The following is an 18995-nucleotide window of genomic DNA, read 5'->3' as shown; positions in this document are numbered from 1 at the left end:
CTCCAAATTTTAGGACTAGGAGCTTTCTCCATGACTTTACTTTTCTAATAGATCTAAGAAGCGTTGTGGATTTTTCAGTTTGTTCAGCTTTTTACTTGTTAGGACACAGTGGTGACTTCCAAATTCCTTACATGCTGGGTCAGAAACCAGAAGTCTCATCTGTATTTTTGTGATAGCCTCCTCCACAGCATAGCAGCTCAAATATGCCTTTAAAATATAAATTAGATTATGTTACTTTCCTGCTCCAAACTGTCCAGTGGCTCCCCAGGTCACTCAAAGCAAAAGCCAAAGTACTGGGCCTACCAGCCCCTACATACCTGCCCCATTTCCAACACTCTGCCTGGAGCTCCTTCTCTCCAATAACAAGATCTCCTCCAGCTATACTGTCTGCCTTGCCAATCCTTGAACCAGATATGCTCTCATTGCCAGACCTGTGCACTTAAACTTTTCCCTCTGCCTGGAATGATCTTCCCCTAGGCTCATGCATAGTCCAGTTCTTCCCTTCTCTTGGCTCTTGATTCAAATGTCATCATCATAGTGAGGTTTTCCCTAATCCCCCTACAGATTCTAGTAACTCCTTCACAATCACCCCTGGGCTTCTTCCCCTGCTTTATTTTCTCCATAGTATTTATCACTCTCTGATTCACCATGTAATTTACTTTAAAAAGAACTTAATTTTTTCCCTCACCAGAATGTAAGGCTCATGAGGACCAGGGTTTTTAATCTGTATTGTTCCCTGTTGTAACCTCAGTGCATATGATAAGTCCTCAATAACCATTTACTTTATGGATTATTATTGTACTTATCTAGATGAGTCAAGGAATGGTTGTGGTCACAGTTCAAACTCAGGTTTTCCTGACTCAGAGCCCGTGTTCCGAATGACTATACTACATTGCCACTCAATTCCGTGTTGAATATTGAATATCTGATGCATTCTTCCAAATGGCTATTACCTACACTCTGAGAGTTTTCTATTTCTTGGCTCTCACTGGAGTTGATTTTTCTGAGTTAGGAAGAACTCTCTATGAGCTGCATCCTAATATTTCCTCAAGATAATTGCATTGCAAAATAGGCTGAAATAAGACCGCTCACTGCATTACCTGCAGGACTCTCTCCTCCGCCTCGCTTCACTGCAGCCTGTCTGCCAGCTAAGGTCAGAACTGCACTGCTTCTGGCCAAACATAATTTCAGCTTAAGTAGTCAATATCATGTGATCTTAAAAAAAAATTTATAAAAACCCAAACAGACTGATAAGATTCCTCAACTTTGCATGTTTTATAGCCTTCAAAGTGCCTTTAAGTGCATAATCTATTTTGATGCTTATAATGACCTGCTGGACAGGTCACTGCTTAGCTCGTTGCTTGGATGAAGAAAGGCAGGTCACAGTTAGTGGCAGTGCTAGAACTAGAAGACCTCAGATCTTCGGACCCAAGAAGCCCAATTCCTCTTCATGCTGAGAGCCCTCCAGTTGATTTCTGTACTGTTTATCACCAGCTTTAGTTTACAGTTCTGATACCTTTTATTCATACACAGCACCTGGAATCTTGATGGTTAAAATGAATTGTTTAAGTGGGGAGAGACTAGGTGTGTTTTGGACATGTGTAGTGTTTGGCTGCCCAGCATCCATGCTACCTTCTTTTGGTAACAATCCCAATTTCAGTTTTGGACAATTACTTGTGTCCAAAGACTTGGTTGCAGTCTTAGTTGGGCTGTCAGTCAACATGGTGAAGGAGAGGGCATTTTACTCAAGCCAAACCAATCAGATTCAAGGAGTTGAGATCTGAACTTAAATGGCAGAGGGATACAAGAAGGTTGTGTAAGAAGCAGTTTCCTACCAAGATGGCTGATTAGCTCCTATTCCAGGACATCTCTGGAATAGGAGCCAATTGTTCCCAGCTCTTCCAGCCCCATTCTCAGCTGTCTCTGGATTCTGTGGCTTGGCCCATTCTCCCAATACATCCTCTTGCTTAAGTTAGTGAAGATTTGTTTCTGTTGCTTGCAACCAAAGAGTCCTGCCTGGAGTAGGGAAGAATTATGGGAAGCCTGGCCTCCTTCAGCAAGACTGGACCCTCTTCTGTGAAGACAGGCTGGGGCTTGTGAGTGCACTGTGGTGCTCTCCGTGGCCAGTGGGTCAACGTCAGCTTGCTGGCTTCTTGCCTGGGACCTCATGGCCTGTCACGGATGTGGGAGCTGGCAAGGCCCTTCAGCAAATCAGAGGAAGGTTCAGGTTGAGGAAGATGTGAGTAGAATGGGTCTTTTGAGGTGCTCCTCAAGGACTAGAGGAGGGGAGAACAAGGAGGCTCAGGTGTCTTAATGGAGCTGTAGGGGTGTCCAGGTGGGAAGAATGAGACCCAAATTTGGAAAACAGCTTTTTGCTTTGCTCAGAAAGTTTGGTGATGGTCAAGATTTCCATGTTGTTTCAGGCCTCCTAAGTCTCATATTTTAGATAAATAGTAAAGCCATTTGACAATTATGATGAAATTCTTGTGTGTTAGATAAATAGTAAAGTCATTTGACAATTATGATGAAATAGGGAATGGCATGGGTAGATGAAAGCACAAGTCGTTGCTGCCCCAACCCCCAACATACAGAGAACGCAGACTTTCTCAGGGGTGCCTCTTGCCCACTTTTGCTTCTTTATTCTCTAGTCTTGCCTGCTGGTTTCAGTGCCAACCACACACCTTCTCTGCCATAGACAAAGTTTGTTGAGTTTCCCTTTGCTCGCTCTCATGGGCCAGATTTACAGCACTGAACTCTTCCCTCCAGGCACTCGTTGATATTTGTCAGGAAATTAGTGTGCTCTGAGAGCCCACTCTGTGTTAGGTGTGGCGGCAAGCCCTTTCCCATTGAGTGTATGAGCCCATTTAATTTGCATAGCAACTTTGTGAGGTAGAAGTAGTATCCTTGTTTGCAGATGAGGAAATTGAGCAACAGAGAGGTTAAATAATTTATCTAAGCTAGATCACATAGCTGACAAGTGGCAGAGCCAAGTCTTGAACCTTAACTTGACCAATTCCGAAGTTTTCAGGAGTCCTGAGATTTAATCCTAACTCTGTTGCTTACTAGCTCTGTGACTATCTCTGCAAATAAACCTCTTAAGTCCTGGATTCTTTTATTGATAAATATAATGGCAGAGATTGGAGATGGAGATTGGTACCACATTCTTTGCCAACCTAGCTAATTGATTAGTGCTTGTCAGGAGGGCTGTGTGGACAAGGATTCAAAAGCTATGCTGAGTTCAGTAGGAAAGAGCTCTGTGATCACTTAGTGATGTCTGCATGAGCCCAGAAGGGAGCATAGGCTGCATTTAGGTCATATGTTAGCCATCTTGTGATCATGAAGTATTTTAGGCTGCTAAATGTCACGATTCTTTGATTTAAACATCCTGACCTTTTAAAATAAATAAGCCCATCCTGACTGTATTCTTTTCTGTCCTCCTTTTGTTTTTCCTCTGGTTAGGTCCTCTCAGTTTTTCACACCTATCCAAAATCCATCATCATGGACTAATTAATCGAATTACTAAAGGATCTCCTTCTCCTAGCCTAGGCAGCATAAGTATATCTGTTATCTATTGCTATGTAACGAACCATGTCAGAACTTAATAGATTAAAACAAAAATGATTGATTTCTCATGGCTGACTGGGGAGCTTTTCTCCACATGCTGTTGGCTGGGGTCTCTCATGAGCCTACATTGAGTTGAGAACTTGACTGGGGACCTTGTTCTCCACTTCGTGGCCTCTCTCGCTTGTGGTGTCTCTAGTGCAACTCCATGTGGCCTCTCTCTCTCTCCATTAGGATAGCTTGCATGCAAGAGGGTGTGCAAACAATAAGCCTCGGTCTGTATCACACTTGCTACTGTCCAAGACTCTGGATAACTGTAGAGTCAGGATTGGAATGTATTCCACAAGGGCCTGACTACCAGGAGTCATGGTTCACTGGGGCTGCCAATGTAGCAATCTATCATCATAAGCAATTTCAAATATTCTCAGGGATTCCTACCACACATGGAAGTAGTCACGAAGCACTTATTGATGTGCTAGGTGCTGAGTTATAAGAGTTATAAGACAGGATGTCTGCTTTTGTGGTGTTTCCAGTTCAGTAGATAATATAGAACATACTCCAAAAGAATAAAGCAATACAAGTTAGTGGGAGAAGCTTTCAAAATACAGTTATATTTCCCCAAATTTCATTGTGGATCAATTGTTTGGAATATTTTTACATAAACAAAATTGTTTTGTGGCTGAGCCACAAATTTAACTCATAATATAGATACACTGTGGTAGGGTTTCCCAAATATCACACATTAATGCACTGAGTTCATGATTTTTGCCATCAACACGTGCACTGGAACTTTTATTTACTTAATATTCTCCTTTGATTCAACTTATTTTTTAACACTTAAAGAATTTTGTTTTAAAATAAAGTTTTATATCACTGCTATAAAAGCAAAACCAGTATTATTTGCCATAAATATAAGCTAGCCATATGAGTAAATTCAGCTAAAATGGAAAATAGTGATAATATTAAATCCTGGTAAGGATGTAGAGAAACTGGATCTCTCATACGTTGCTGGTGGGAATGTAAAATGATAGCGCCATTTGTGAAAATAGTTTGGCAGTTTCTTTTCAAAACTAAAAATGGACTTACCATACAACACAGCAATTACACTTTTGGACATTTATTTCAGAAAAAAAGAAGATGTTTTCTTGTAGGAAATTGTACATGAATATGCATAGCAGCATTCAGAATAACCAGAAAACTGGAAATTAACCCAAATGTCCTTCAATATGTGAATGGCTGACTGTGGTACATCCATACCTTGGAATACTACTCAGCAATAAAAAGGAATGAACTATTAATACATGCAACAATGTAGAAGAACCTGAAGGAAATTATGCTCAGTGAAAAAAAGCCAGTCTCAAAAGGTTACAGACTATATGATTCCATTGATATATTTTTAAAAGGATAAAACTTTAGAAAAGGAGAGCAGAGTTTAGGGATGAGGGGGAGAGGAAGGGTGTGATTATAAAAGGATAACCAAGGGAGTGTTGAGGTTATGGCATAGCTGAGTATCTCGATTTGGGTGGTAGTTGTGAAAGGCTGCACATATTGATAAAAATCACCTACAACTACACATACACACACAAATGAGTGCATGTAAAACTGATGAAATCCAAGTGAGTTTTTTTTTTTTTTTTTTTTTTTTTTGTGACAGAGTCTCTCTCTGTTGCCCAGGCTGGAGTAGAGTGGTGCAATCTCAGCTCACGACAACCCCTGCCTCCCAGGTTCAAGCGATTCTCCTGCCTCAGCCTCCTGAGTAGCTGGGACTAAAGGCGTGCGCCACCATGCCCAGCTAATTTTTGTATTTTTAGTAGAGACGCGGTTTCACCATGTTGACCAGGCTGGTCTTGAACTTCTGACCTCAGATGATCCGCCCACCTAGGCTTCCCAGAGTGCTGGGATTACAGGCATGAGCCACCACACCTGGCCAAATCCAAATAAGTTCTATGGATTGTACCAGTACCAACTTCTTAGTTTTGATATAGTACAACTGTTGTAAGATGTTAACATTGGAGGAGATTGGGAGTAGGGTGCATAGGACTTCCTTGCATATTTCCTTGCAGCCCTCCCGAATCTAAAATTATTTTTTTACTTAAAGAAATTAAAACAATTTAAAAAGTTAGCATACTTTTTTTTTTTTTTTTTGAGACGGAGTTTCACTCATTGCCCAGGCTGAAGTGCAATGACACAATCTCAGCTCACCACAACCTCCGCCTCCCGGGTTCAAGTGATTCTCCTGCCTCAGCCTCACAAGTAGCTGGGACTACAGGTGTGTGCTACCATGCCTGGCTAATTTTGTATTTTCAGTAGAGACGGGGTTTCTCCCTGTTGGTCAGGCTGGTCTTGAACTCCCAACCTCAGGTGAATCCGCCCGCCTAGGCCTCCTAAAGCGCTGGGATTACAGGCGTGAGCCACTGCGCCTGGGCAAAACATGTCAGCATACTTCTTAAAATACCTAAAATCTCTTCAGTTATCACCAGCGTGACATGGACTACATAGTGGAATACTGATGTTTGGCTGTAAGAGAGCTAATCTAGGTTTGAGGAATGAGAGCAGGGCACTACAGAGTATTGGAAAGGGTAATAACAGCAAACACTTACACAGTGCTTACTGTGTGCCGGGCACTCTTCCAAACCTTTTCCAGATACTCATTCATTTAATTCTTATAATGACTCTGTGTGGGAAGTGTTAGGTTCTATGGAAAACAGATATTTAGGAAGAGATTTGCATGCAGGAAGTAGGGATGCTCTCAGGAACAAAACCTGTGGAGGGCAAAGGACACCAGATTAGGCAGAGGGAGCTGAACTGTTCCACAGTTATGGCAGAGATCTCATGTGTAAAGATCTTCACACCTGTGCACAGTCCCATAGATTCATCCACCTATCTCTTTCCCAGATCACCTTGTCCCTAATTTTCCAATCTTTCTCTTTCCAGACCCTTGACCAACAAATCAAGCCAATAACTCCTGCCCATGATTCTGTATATATTCTTACCTCAGGCCACTTTTCTTTGCCCACAAAGTAGATGACCCAAGTCTTTTCCCACCATAGATGCCACAGAGCCACTTGCACCACAGCTTACGCCTGTTGTGGAGCCCTTTCTTGCCCTGGGCCCTCTTAGTGACAACTTTCCTTGTCACTAAGTAAATGGGTTGGAATAATATTCTCAAGTGTGCTACATGCTTTTTCCAGAACCTGGAAAGGTCTATGAGGTTGTGGTAGGCAGCCTCTAAGACGATCCCCAATGATCCCTGCTTCCTGACATTCACTCCCTGGGTATTCTTCTCCCTTTGGGTGTGGACTAGACTTGGTGGCTCCTTTTTAATGAATAGAAAATGGCAGATGTGATGGAATGGCGCTTCCAAGATTAGGGTACAAAAAGACCATGGCTCTCATCTTGGATCTCTCTCTCTGTCTGTCTCTCATCACTACCTGCTATGTTGCGAGGACACGCAGAACACATGGTGATTTACCAAGGTCTATCAGCAACTGCAGGAATGAGCTTGGAAGCAGATTTAAGGCCTGCAACAGCCATGAGCGTGAGCTTAAAAGCAGATGCTTTCAACCAATACCTCGACTACATCCTCATGAGGGTCTCAGGGTCCCATTCTTCCCAATCAGGTCCCTGACCTTGGTATAGCAGATCTGCTGCACTTGAGAATTCAATCTTCTTTGGAGTCTCATCACTTTCATAATTCAAGTTCTGGGCTTGATCCTTAGTTTTCTCTGCTCTCCAGTACAGGAGATCAGTCTCTTTATACACTACCAAAGATATCCTCAAGCGCTTACACTTTGCTTTATATTGGTAATTAATCATTCTGGGCCTTTCATTGTCTTTCTCCAATGAAACTGTGCACCCACCACCCCCAGCAACGGCCATCTCATTCTACAGTCTTTACAAATGCTATTTATCCAGAACCTCTCAAGTGCTTGATGTGCTGCAGCCCCTAGTACATTAATATCTACCTGTATCCCGTGCCAGCTCATCACCAGCGAAAGTGTTAGCAATTGCACCCTAACCGCATGCTGGGGGCTGCCGCTGTTCCACCTACTGTTCGTAATGGGGTCCTCAGAACCAGTCAGCCAGTGAGCAGCACAGCTCCCAAATCCCATTTCTGAGACTGCTGTCTTAGGCCAACTAACTGCTGTTGTAGGTCAGGTTTCCTGGGAAACAGACTCAGAAGCACAGATTTGCGTGTAGGCAGTTTACTGAGTTTTGGGAACAACACTTGTGAGAAGGAAAGGAGACTGGATTGGGTAGAGAGAGAGGTTGGGCTCTGATGCAGTCACAACAGAGGCTTCAGGAGATTCTACAGGGAGATCAGAAACTGGGATGGCCCTTTGGAGGTGTCCAATCGAGATGAGGAAGCCAGGCCTTCGTACACCCCACTGACTTGTCATTGGATGCAGGATGCCCCAGCGAGGGGATCTCATCTTGGGCAATGCAGCTTCCTTCAGTTGAGGGCAATCCCTAGAAGAGACTCCATTGTGAGCAGTCGGCAGCTAACACTCCTTGCAGCTGAGGGAATAAGTAACCTAGTTCTGAAGGAGAGGCTGGGAGGCATAACCACACTCCACTCCAGTGAGTGCTGTTACTCTACCCCTTTTAGAGATAAGTAAAACTGAGACACGGAGTAGGTAAGTAACTTCCCCAGCCAGGGAGTAACAGAGCCAGGGCCCATGCTCTGATGCCTCTCCAGGAGGAGGAAGAAAAGGAAGATCCTTCCTCCATTCCTGGGATCATGGCCAAGTCAAGGAACAGGTTAGACAGGCTAAGTCTGCTTTTTATATTCTAGGGTCTCCATACTGGTGCCCTTTTCTCTCTTCTTAGAGTCTTCTTCCCAGACCTCAGCCTCGAAGGCATGGCAGGGAGCATTTCGGGCTTGGGAGCGGACATGATGTTGTCTGGGTGGGAGTAGGCATGACTGGTGTTGAGGCAATGACTAGACTGCAAAAAAAAAAAAAAAAGTTTTGAAAGTCAAGTTGAGGGAAGTAAAGTGAGATCGTGAGGCTAAGGTCAACTATGGGGGTCTGAATAGTCAAGCTAAGGAATTTGAACACTACTTTATGCACAGTGATGAGGGGAGTGGAGGGTTCTGAGTAGAAGGGGGTGGGTGAGAATGATGTTCACAGCGTTGCTGAAGGAAGATTTTAATGTGTCCCGGGGCTGTGGATGAACTGGTGGCAGAGACTGGAGGCAGAGAAGTCTGTTAGGAGGCTGCAGTAACAGTCTGAGAGCCGGGAGGAAGCAGAGACAGTGAGAATAGCAAAGAGAATGCTAGGCTAGGCATGCTGAGGCAACAATGTCAGCAATCCAAGCACGTTAAAGGCGATCATCTTAGGAGATACCAACATGGACAACAGGACCTCAAGTGTGCCCCACAAAGGACCCTACAGCAAAGCTTCATTAAGATGAAAGCATTCAAGGGCTTACTATGGAAAGGGCAGCAGAAATTGCTTTCCCCCAGTGGAAGTGTAAGCACCCATGTGACAACTAATACATGAGTACAGGAGGGCATGTGGGTACATGGGTGACTATTTGTCAATCTAGGTAAGGATTTTATTTAAAAACACTGATATGGTAATGCTGTATGCCAGGCACTGTTCTCTATGTGAAGATCAACTCAATCATTTATTGTCACTGCAATTCTATTACATAGGTGTTATGGGAAAACTGAGGTTCAGAGAGGTTAAGTAATTTGCCCAAGGTTACCCAGTATTTTGGTCAGCTTAAACTGTTATAACAAAATACCGTAAGGTGGATGGTGTATAAACAGACATTAATTTCTCCCAGTTCCGGGGGCTGGAAATCTGAGATCAGGCTGCCGGCATGGGCAGGGGCTGGTGGGAGCCTCTTTTGGGCTGCAGACTGCCCACTTCTTCTTGTATCCCTGCGTGGTGGAAAACCAGCAAGGGAGCTCTCTGGGTTAAGGTCACCAATCCAATCACGAGGGTTCCACCCTCCTGACCTAATTATCGCCCACAGTCTCCACCTCTTAACACCATCATATTGAGGGTTAGGATTTCAGCATAGGAATTTTGGGGGGATGCACACATTCATTCCATAACATCTAGTAAGTGGAAGAACCAGGATTCCAACCCAGACGCTGTCTCCATATTTCACACCACTAACCACCCTGCTGTGCTCAGGATGCCCTGTGATGCACTATGATAAAAATGAAAGTGGGAGCCAAGCACAGTGGCTCAAGACTGGTAATCTCAGCAATTTGGGAGGACCAGGTGGGAGGGTCACTTGGGCCCAGAAGTTCGAGACCAGCCTAGGCCACATAGTGAGATCCCACCTCTACAAAAATTTAAAAATAAAAAAAATGAGCTTGGCATGGGGCCTGTGCCTGTGGTCCCAGCTACTTGGAAGGCCAAGGTGGGAGGATCATTTGACTCTGGGAGGTGGAGGCTACAGTGAGCCGTGATCGCGCCACTGCACTCCAACTTGGGTGACAGAGTGAGACCCTGTCTCAAAAAAAGAAAATAAGAAGTGAGGATAAAAAGATAATAATCGTCAACTTACTGGTAAGTCCAGTTGAACTTTAAATATTGCCAAGATTTCTAATTTTTATTTTTGAGCCTATTGCTTCCACACTTTTACCTGTGACTTCATCTTGTCTTCTCTCTCACATTTTGGATTCATAAACACCTTTGGGGAAGCCACGCCCATCGCTCTGTCTCGGGCTTGATCATGATCAGAACAGCCTGAAATAATCCCATACATCCACAATGACAAACGGTGGAGCATCTTAGTATTAGGGGGTTAGTCACTTACTCTTTCCTTAAGTGCTTCCTTTGTTCATATGGAAAACAACTATAGAACACCTTCCCTGTGTGGTCACTGGGCTGAAGATTAGAAATACAGAGAAAAGGCCGGGTGCTTGGCTCACACCTGTAATCCCAGAACTTTGGGAGGCCAAGGCGGGTGGATCACCTGAGGTCAGGAGTTCAAGACTAGCCTGGCCAACATGGTGAAACCCCATCTTTACTAAAAATACAACAAATTAGCTGAGCATGGTGGAGGGTGCCTGTAATCCCAGCTAATCGGGAGGCCAAGGCAGAAGAATCGCTTGAACCCGGGAGGTGGAGGTTGCAGTGAGCTGAGAGCACACCATTGCACGCCAGCCCAGGCAACAAGAGCGAAATTCTGTCTCAAAAAAAAAAGAAAGAAAGAAAGAAAGAAAAATAAATACAGAGAAGAATAAGGCTTGGCCCCTGTGCTTGAGGGGTTTGTAGTCTGAGGGACTCTGGTCACCCCAGGTCCCCCACCCAGAATTCTAAAAGCAGTTGGCAATAGGGAGGCAGGGGAACATTCTATGGCTGTTGGAAGCAGCCGGGGGTGGGGTGGAGTTGATGGTACCGGTATAAGGAGGAGAGTGGGGCAGTTATGCCGTAAGGGGAAATGTGAAACCTTGTCTTGATACACTTCTCAACCGGACCCTCAAATGCTTATCAGCTATTTTCTCACAGTCTTGGAAGAAGCCCGGGGCGGGGGGGGGCCCTATTTTTTTGACATTTTGATATATCCATGAAAGAGTTAGGTGGTTTGCTAAATGTGCCTAGAGTTCTCTGTCCTCCAATTTCATCAAGTACATTTCTATCCTTAAAAAGTGCTTGATAGAGAAACGAGTATATACAACATATATCTAAGTACAAAGTACAAAGCATACATCATAAAATGAACATTTATAAACTGCCCAACTTAATAACATTTCCAACTCTGTTGGCTACCTGTGAACTCCTCCCTAATCCCGCCCGCTGCCTACCTCCCAGAAGTAACTGCTGTCCTGGATTTTGTGTTTATCATTTCCTTGCTTTTTAGCATAGTTTCATCACACATATGTGACCCTAAACAACAGATTGTTTAGTTTGGCTTACTTTTTTAGATTTATAAAAATGGTTTCCTTCAGTATAGAGTAGCTGTGACTTGCTTTTTGCATTTCACATTGTATCTCTAAGATTCTTCCAAATTGCCGAGTGTAGCTGTACTTCATTTTCACAGCTGTTGATTAATTCATTCAATAAACATTGATTGGGTCCCTGTAATATTCTATTAAGTACATATATCACAATTTCTTTATATAGTCTCCTATCAATGAATGTTTGTGTTGTGTGTGTGTGTGTGTGTGTGTGTGTCTGTGTGTGTGTTTGCCTTTGTCAGTAATGCTACTGGGAACATTCTTGTACATGTCTCCTGAAACATATGTGCAAGATTTTCTCAAGAGCACTGGTTTTCCGATTGGGATTCATGGCCTTTAGTGGGTCATAAAATGGATCTGATAGATTCAATCAGTGCTTTAAAAAAAGCAAGACAGAAACAGAGCAGAAACTGAGTTCCTTTCGTGTATAAACCGAGTTCCTTTCTAAGTATCTCCATGAAACTTTTGTTTCAGTTACGTTTGTGTATCCTGGGTTATGATGTGAAGGGATTTTCTTTTTTTTTTTAATTTCCTTTTTTTTTTTTTTTTCCTGAGACGGAGTCTTGCTGTGTTGCCCAGAACTGGAGTGCAATGGCATGATCTCGGCTCACTGCAACCTCTGCCTCCCAGGTGCAAGCAATTCTCCTGCCTCAGCCTCCCAAGTAGCTGGGATTACAGGTGCACACCACCACGCCTGGCTAATGAGATTTTCTTACTATAGTTCATAGAACAGCATGGAAGTAACTGCCCCCATGATTCAATTACCTCCCACTGGGTCCCTCCCACAACATGTGGGGATTATGAGAACTACAGTTCAAGATGAGATTTGGGTGGGGACACAGCCAAACCATATCAGTATGTAATTTCAGTTCGGGAAGATAAAGTTCTAGAGATGCATGGTGGCAATGGTTGCGTGACAATGTGAATGTATTTAATGTCACCAAATTGTATGCTTAAAATGGTTAAAATGGTCAATTTTGTGTTATGGATATTTCACTATGATTTTTTAAATGTCTAAACAAATAAATATAGTGTGTCAGTATCAAGTTGCTATGAACTTTTTTACGTGCTTACTCTTTCTGTATTTCTAACAGATTCTTCACATATCAGCACCAGGACCATACTTTGAGTAGCGTTGCTTCAGGTTGTACATCTAAGAACAGATCAACTGGTGTACAGGCTAGGCACATGTTTACCTTTACAAGATAATCCCAAATTGTTTTCCAAAGAGGCTCTGCAATTTTATACTCCCAATAGCAGGTGTATTAAGAATTTTCTTTGCTCCTCATCCTTGCCAATACTTAGAACTGTCAGAATTCTTAATGTTTGCCAATCTGGTGGGTGTAAAATAGTATCTAGTTTTGGTCTTATTTGCATTTCCCTGATTATTAATAAACTTGAACATCTTTTTATATGTTTATTGACTAGTTGTGTTTTTTATTTTGTGAAATGCCTGTTTAAATCTTTTGCTCATTTTTCTACTGGGCTGTTGGTATTTTATTATTGATTTGTAAGAGTTTGTTTAATCAACAAATATTTACTGAGCACCTGCTATGTGCCAGGCACTCTTGTGTATTATGTATGCAGTGAGCAAAATACACCAAAATTCCTGGTCTCATTTCAAAGTTTATAGTCTATTGGGGACAGCAGGAGGCAGGCAATCAAATCATTTAGTTAAATAGGTAATATGTATGGCAATGATAAATGTTGAGGTTAAAAATAAGGCAGGAGCTGGGCATGGTGGCTCATGCCTGTGATCTCAACACTTTGGGAGGCTGAGGAGGGCGGATCACTTGAGGTCAAGAGTTCAAGACCACACTGACCAATATGGTGAAACCCCATCTCTACTAAAAATACAAGAGTTAGCCAGGCATAGTGGCACATGCCTGCAGTCCTAGCCACTCGGGAGGCTGAGGCAGGAGGACTGCTTGAACCCAGGAAACTGAGATTGCAGTGAGCCGAGACTGTGCCACTGCACTCCAGCCTGGGCAACAGAGCAAGACTCTCTCTTAAAAAAAAAAAAAAGGCAGGAAAGGCAATAGGCAGGGAGTGGTGCAGGGAGTGGTGGTGAGATTTGCAAGTTTTGAACAGTGGTCAGGAAAGGTTTTTTGAAAAATATGACATTTGAGCAAAGATCCTGAAAGAGATGAAGACATGTGCAGGTAGATGGCTATAGGAAGAGTTGATTATATATATTCATTTGTCAGTTACATGCATTACAGATACCTTCTCCCACTTTGTGGCTTGCCTTCTCACTTTCTTGAAGATGTATTTTGAAAGAAGTTCTTATTTTTAATATACTGTATCAGCCTTTTATTTTATGGCTAGTACATTTTGTACCTTGTATAGAAAATCTTTACCTGTCCAACATCATAAAGGAATTCCATATTTTCTCTGAAAGTTTTAGAGTTTTGCCTTGTACATTTTGCTTTTAATTTATACAGAATTTACTTTTGGAGATGGTATGATATAGGGATCTATCTTTCCCCCCATGTGAATAACAAATTGTGGGTACCACTTACTAGATAATCTATCCTTTTCCTGTGGTCTGTGATGCCATCTCTGTCATAAATCAGGTTTTTATGTATGTGCAGATCTTCTTTGGGGGATTCTGTTCAATTCCATTTGTCAATGTGTTTGTCCCTATAGCTATACCACACTCTGTTACTTACTATGACTTTATATTATGTTTTTATACATGAAGACTTGGTTACTCTTAGGACTCCATCCTTCCATACACATTTTAGAATTAGCTGCTTGCCAAGTTCCTTGAAAACCCTCTTGAGATATTAACTAGAGTTCAGTTGACTCTGTAGATCAATTTGAAGAGAATTGACATCATTTCTTTCTTTCCCTTCCCTTCCCTTTCCTCTCCTCTCCTTTTCTTTCTTCCTTCCTTTCTTTCTTTCTTTCTTTCTTTCTTTCTTTCTTTCTTTCTTTCTTTCTTTCTTTCTTCTTTCTTTCTTTCTTTCTTTCTTTCTTTCTTTCTTTCTTTCTTTCTCTCTCTCTCGCTCTCTTTCTTTCTTTCTTCTTTCTTTCTGTGACAGGGTACAGGCTGGAGTGCAGTGGCACAATTACGGCTCACTCCAACCTCTGCCTCCTGAGCTCAGGTGATCCTCCCACTCAGCCTCCTGGGTAGTTGGGACTACAGGCATGCACCACCACACCCAGCTAATTTTTGTAATTTTTGTAATTTTTGTAGAGATGGAGTTTAACTATGTTGCCCAGGCTGGTCTTGAATTCCTGGGCTCAAGAGGTCCTCTCACCTTGGCCTCCCAAAATGCTAGGATTATGGGCATGAGCCACCATACCTGGCAATGTTATTTTCATACTATGACATTTTATCCATGAACGTGGCTCACCTGACCATCTACTTAAATTTTTTTCATGCCTTTCAATAAAGTTAATTTTTTTCTTTATAAAGGTCTTCTATGTCTTACATCATGTTTATTCCTTAATTTTGGTTGCTTTTATAACTGGCATCTTTTAAAGTTATGCATTCTAAGAGTTTATCCCTGGAGTAAAGAAATGCAGTTGATTTGTATTATCCACCCTCCTCATTAAACTTTTAAAAATTATAATAACTCCAGCACTTTATAAAGTCTTTTGTGTTTTCTAAGTAAACAATTTTATTCTCTGTAATAATATCAGTCTTGTTTCTTCCTTTCCAAAACTTACATATTTTACTTTTCTTCTCTTATTGTACTGGATGGGACCTCGAGTACGATGTTGGAAAGAAGTGTTGATATAGACATTTTAATCTGGTTTCTGATTTTAAAAGGGATACTTCTAACATTTCGCCTTGAAGAATGATGTTTGATGTAATTTTTTTGGTAAAAAATCCTTATGAGATAGGAAGTTTCTTTATGAATTGGTGGTAAATTTTAGCAAATGCTTTTTTTTCTGCAACTTTTTCATTATATGTTTTTTTCCTTGATCTATGAATATGGTGAATTATATTAATAGCTTTTCTATTGTTAAAGCACCCTTACAAGCCTAGGATTAACCCTACTTGGTCATGATGATTATGATCAGTATTATCTGTTTTTATACGCTCCTGAATTCAATTTCCAAGATTTTTTTTTTTTTTTTTTTTTTGAGACGGAGTCTCACTCTGTCACCCAGGTGGAGTGCAGTGGCATGATCATGGCTCACTGCAACTTCTGCCTCCCAGGTTCAAGTGATTCTCCTGTCTCAGCCTTCCGGGTAGTTGGGATTACAGGCATGCACCACCACACCCAGCTAATTTTTGTATTTTTAGTAGAGTCAGGGTTTCACCATGTTGGCCAGGCTGGTCTTGAACTCCTGACCTCAAGTGATCTGCCCTCCTCTGCTTCCCAAAGTGCTGGGATGACAGGCATGAGCCATTGTGCCCGGTCCAATTTCTAGGATTTCTGCACTAATGTGGAATGGATGAGATTAACCTCTCATTTTCTTGACCAATTTTATTTCTTGACATGCCTCTAATGGATTTGTCACTGTTGCTAAGCACAGGTTAATTATCTATAACTTAGAAGGCCCTTTTTTCCCTCTGCTGGTCACACAGTAGCCTTTCTATTCTGGCCTTTTCCTTCTAACATCAGCGCTCTGATGTCTGAGTACCAACTACAGTGGAGGCCACAGACAACCCGACAGTTCAATGGTAGGCTTGAAGAGGCCAAGCCCCTGGAGGCCTGGCTGATTGTCAATCATATCCCTCTTCTCCTGCTCAAAACTTATTTTATCTGAGAAGCTCTTCCTGATTGCCAGCCTATGATCTACCTTGAGGGCAGAAGCCACATCTTTTTGTCCCTCTATCCCTGGGGCTTAGCACAATGTTTGCACGGGGCAGCCACTCATAAACATCTGTGGAGCTGAGTTTACCCAACACAATTCTGAGCTCTTCTTGGCTTAGTTGACACTGATTAAATTTTTTTTCTTCAAGATGTTCTTAAGCCTTTTTTTTTACATGCATGTCATGCATATGCAAAAGATAGACAGTGGTGGTTTTGCAGATAAGAATCGTGTGTATTGAGGAATTTCTTTTCATCTTTCCAATGCCAAGGCCTGCCTCATACAAGCGTAAGTTCCTTCAAAGTCTTGTCCCATCGGTGTTTTTATTCACACTCTTCCTCACACATTGAAAATTCTAGCTGGACCTGACTCTAATGTTTCCCGTGCCAGCCCTGCTCCTTCCTGCTTTTACCTTCGGGCCATACCTTTGCTCACGTTGTGACCTTTTCTGTCTTCAACCCCTCTTCTTCTCATGAACTCCTCTGTCTTTTACGTTTTACTGAAATAAAATCCTTGGTGAGATTGTCCTCTCTTCCTCTCCTTTCCTCCTTCACCCCCTTGGAATCAGTCTTTCATCCTCTGTGCTATACAGATATTACACACATGCCTTTAAAAAAAATTCTTAAAAACTCTGAAGTAGTTCAGTGTATATTTCCTAAAATCAGAAAATTGTCTTAACAGAAGTATGCTACAGGCTGGGTGTGGTGGCTCATGCCTGTAATCCCAGCACTTTGGGAGGTGGAGGCAAATGGATTACTTGAGGTCAGGAGTTCGAGACTAGCCTGGCCAACATGGTGAAACCCCGTCTCTATGAAAAATACAAAAGTTAGCCGCTGTGGTGGTGGGCACCCGTAATCCCAGCTACTTGGGAGGCTGAGGCAGGAGAATCGCTTGAACCCGGGAGGCGGAGGTTGTGATGAGCCAAGATCACACCACTGCACTCTAGCCTGGGCAACAGAGCGAGATTCCATCTCAAAAAACAACAACAAAAAAGAAGTACACTATAGTTGTCAAAATCAGGAAATTAACATGGACACGAGTACCATTATCTAATCCACAGCTCATTCTCAAAATCATCCGTGATCCCTCTCATTACCATTATTGTAACAACCACATTGCTTTATAGATATGTATTCACATTTTTCTGTGCCTTTGTGTGCACACAATAACCCTAGGAGTCTGGGATTATATCTTTTATCCTTGTGTCTTCCACGTGTGCGTGCATGTGTGTGTGTGGGTGATTAATCAATGAAATCATGTGGCTTGTTTTGAGTTCCTTAGTCCTTCCTGTACGGCCTTTCCCTTCCTGCCCTGGGGTACGCTCCCTCATTCTGTGGACCGGTGCCATCCGTCTTTCTCCCTCTCTCTGAACCCTGACACTCACTTCATTTCTGATCCTTCAGACTAAGTAAGATGACTTAGTTTGAATGGTGGCTTGCAATCCTTCTCCTCCCGAGTAGATACTGAAGGCTAGGCCCAAATGAACACTGCAGTCCTGCTGTCCTCAAGGGCCTCTGTTTCTAGTGTGCTGTGGCCTTCTCCAAAAGTCAGCACTGTGACTTGCTCACACTCTGTGCTTGATGCCTACTGGTCCAGTGAATGAATGCAAGTGTGAGAAGGTGGCCCCGAGATGATGAGCCCAGGGTTCAAGCACTCTTCACTCAGGCCACTTGGCCGCATCGTCAATGGCTGGACATAATGTTCCAAACTGGCAGTATTATATTACTTCCCTTTAGCTCATTTAAAGCCAACAGGCAGTTCTGAGAAGCATGTCAGACTAGAAACTTGGACTGCCTGTTTTATGAGGGGAAAAACTATCACTAAGAGACCAAGGAGAGAAATTGAAAAAGGGCTGAAACACACCTCATGGGGGTTGTCACTATTTTAAAATGCTTGACTTTTTAGCTAGCGTCACTTATCCCTTAAATGCTTGGAGCTCCGAGGGGAGAAAATTCTGCAGAATTTGCAGACAAGTTCCCTGCCCTCAATAAGCTTATAATTTATGCCATGTGCTTGATTTAGCTCTTTGCTTTCACTTTGTCTCCCATTCTTTATCGAGCCTTTCTATTTCCCACATTATTCTTGTTTATTTCATTGCATGATTGATGATGAACCTTTGTGGAGCGCCAATAACGTGCATGACAATGTGAGAAACTTGGAATTAGGTCCCGGTGGGCTTATAATACAAGATTGACTCTAATACCAGCTTGTGTTTTTCCACCTATCTGCTGCTTTTCGTTTTTTTCCGCGGGGTTCAGTGTCTTCACAGGAAGTAGCTACCATTCGCCTGCTCCATTCAAATCCCCTTCTAAGCACTATGATCTTCCTAAACCTACATTTGAAACTTTGGCCTCTTGTCTTCCCTTTGTGAGGTGTTTCAAGACAAGAATCCATTCTTCACAGATTGGGCAAAGTGTTTTGATCCCAGTGGAAAGCCGACAGAAACCCTGGTCTTCTATCCTCTCCTGGGCAACAGAGCCCAGACGGCTTCTTCAGGGGTTCCCAAAAAGGCACTGTGGGAGCACAGGCAGAAGATGATTCCAGTGGCTGAAGAGGCCAAAACTCTGCCCCCCATCTTGCCTGCAGTGAAGGGGGGCCGTGCTCATCCCAGCAGTTAATCCTCTGATCGCTGGTTATGGATAAATAAACTTGGGCCACCTGATCCCTCGCAGGGCTCCTGGGGAGAAGCAGTGAGGGGTTGCTCTGTCCCCGGGATCGTTCTGTCATGGGACTGGTT

At 42.8% G+C, this 18995-nt stretch overlaps 1 long non-coding RNA gene across 1 annotated transcript; it reads right to left on the bottom strand.

Annotated features, from left to right (window-relative positions):
- Nucleotides 1–7750: 7750 nt before the first annotated feature.
- On the bottom strand, nt 7751–10271 carry LOC101142567 (uncharacterized). Its single transcript, XR_010135384.1, has 2 exons — nt 10168–10271; nt 7751–8508 (listed from the first exon to the last, which is right to left on the bottom strand). It is a non-coding gene; the product is annotated as an uncharacterized lncRNA (long non-coding RNA).
- Nucleotides 10272–18995: the final 8724 nt, after the last annotated feature.

This window comes from Gorilla gorilla, chromosome 9 (assembly GCF_029281585.2).
Source record: "Gorilla gorilla gorilla isolate KB3781 chromosome 9, NHGRI_mGorGor1-v2.1_pri, whole genome shotgun sequence".
Classification (NCBI taxonomy): Eukaryota; Metazoa; Chordata; class Mammalia; order Primates; family Hominidae; genus Gorilla; species Gorilla gorilla.
Note: the sequence above shows the minus strand (reverse complement) of the source record. Positions and strands in the feature narration are given on the sequence as shown.